Consider the following 2,024-nt stretch of genomic DNA (forward strand, 5'->3'; position numbering starts at 1 on the left):
AGTTTATTTTTTATTCTTTTGAGAGAAGGAAAAGAAGGGAGAAAGAGAGGAAGCAAAACATTGATGCGAGAGAGATATGTCAATTGGTTGCCTCTTGCATGCCCCCAACTGGGGAATTAGCTTGCAACCCAGGCATGTTCCCTGACTGGGAATTGAACCAGCAATCTTTGAGTCTACAGCTGGCACTCAGTCCACTGAACCATATCAGCCAGGGCAACTCTTTCTTTTAAAAAGACTTTCAACTGGGAAAGTTAAGATTTTTGTTTTACAAACAGATAGCCGATACACCAATGCCTTAGTTCATTTGGGCTGCTTAAACAAAATACCACAGACTGGGAAGCTTATAAACAACAGAAATTTATTCCTCATGGTTCTGGAGCCTGGGAATCAAGATCACATAGCCAGCATGGTTGGGCGAGGGTCCTCTTCCTGGAAGCAGACTTTTTGTGTCCTCATATGGTGAAAGGGGTGATGGAGCTCACTTGGGCCTCTTTTATTTTTATTTTCTATTTTCATTTTTTTATTTATTTCCATTCTCTCCCCATGTCTCTCCATTCACAATACAGACCAGGCAAAGGGCCTGGGCTGAAGTGTATTGGGGGGCAGGGGTTACTCTCCTATTTCTGTACAGTCAGTGTAAGAGCACAGCCTGTGGTAAGCACTAGGAGGCCTAGGGTCTCTATTAACAAGGGCACTGATCCCACTCATGAGGGCTCCACCCTTCTGACCTAAGCACCTCCTAAAGGCCCCACCTCCTCATATCATCACATTGGACATTAGGATTTCATCATATGAATTTTGGAGAAGCACAGACATTCAGACCATAACAACTATGTAAAACATAGACTGCATATGATTGTACAAATCCCATAAAGTGGAGAAAATTGTAGCAGTAGAAATGATTCAATGGAAGGGAATTTATACTCACTCCAGTTTCACCTATCATCTGCATGTTTATAATTCTCAAATTTGTATATTCAGCTCACATTTTTAGCACCTCGAGCTATAATCTGAGTGTTAATTGTACATCTTCAAAAAACAGAGTACAGCCCTGGTCGTGTAGCTCAGTTGATTGGAGCATCATTCAATATGTCAACGTTGCAGGTTTGATCCCCAGTCAGAGCACATACAAACATTAACCAATGAATGCATCAACAAGTGGAACAACAATCAATGTTTCTATGATTCTCTCTCTCTCCTCCCTTTCTTTCTCAAAAAAAAAAAAATCAATAAATAAAAATTTTCAAAAATCAAAGTATTTACATTCTTACATGACCTCCACTTCCCCATCCAGAGGGTTGGTCTTGGCCTCTGGAGGGAGACTTAGAAAACTGTCTGCAGAGTGCTGCCAATGACTCAGACCCACTAGGCACTGAGTCACTTTCCTGGGTCTCTCTCCCTGGCCTGAGCCAGTGTCGCCTTTCTGGGAGGGGAGTTGAAAGCATGTTTCAGAGATGCCTCTGATTAGGGAGCCCCATTCAAAACACTGCTGGCCTTCAGACGCTCTCTGTAGGCCTCTAAGGATGGCCCTAGCTCAACATCTGCTCTGCAGGGAAGGATGAAACATTTTGGGGAAGTACATATGAAGATAGGACCAGAGGAGGATTTAATGGCGGGTGCACCAGGCGCGTGCCCTGGGCCCCGACTTCTGAAGGGCCCCACAAAACCCCAACTTTACACTTTTTTCTAATGACATCAAGTTTGGTTTCATTACTATGCTGCATAAAATATGGTTAATATGTATTTTTATTTTTCCTGTCTCTTTTTTTAAGGGGCCCAATATTTTCTTCTGTGCCTAGGGCCTCAACCTCTGGATAAGACAACAAACAGGCTGGGCACACTGCCACCTCTCCCTTGCTGACCTGGCCAGTGCAGCCCATCAAATTCACCCCAGGATAAATTATCTGGAAGTGTGCACTATGGCTGGGCCCCATGCTTGTGTGCAGTATAGCCAGCCAGAGACCCCATCCCCACAGCGCTGGTCCGGCCTGTCTGATGCCCCTCCTCCTAGGGGCTTAGAAATA

The 2,024-nt window shown here is 44.4% G+C and overlaps 1 non-coding gene across 1 annotated transcript; it reads right to left on the reverse strand.

Annotated features, from left to right (window-relative positions):
• Window positions 1–541: 541 nt before the first annotated feature.
• Window positions 542–671, reverse strand: LOC150003035 (small nucleolar RNA SNORA51). The gene has a single exon (XR_016512889.1). It is a non-coding gene; the product is annotated as a small nucleolar RNA SNORA51 (small nucleolar RNA).
• Between the last annotated feature and the right edge of the window lie 1,353 nt (window positions 672–2,024).

Source organism: Furipterus horrens, unplaced genomic scaffold (genome assembly GCF_987537825.1).
Source record: "Furipterus horrens unplaced genomic scaffold, mFurHor1.1.pri manual_scaffold_8, whole genome shotgun sequence".
In the NCBI taxonomy this organism is placed as follows: Eukaryota; Metazoa; Chordata; class Mammalia; order Chiroptera; family Furipteridae; genus Furipterus; species Furipterus horrens.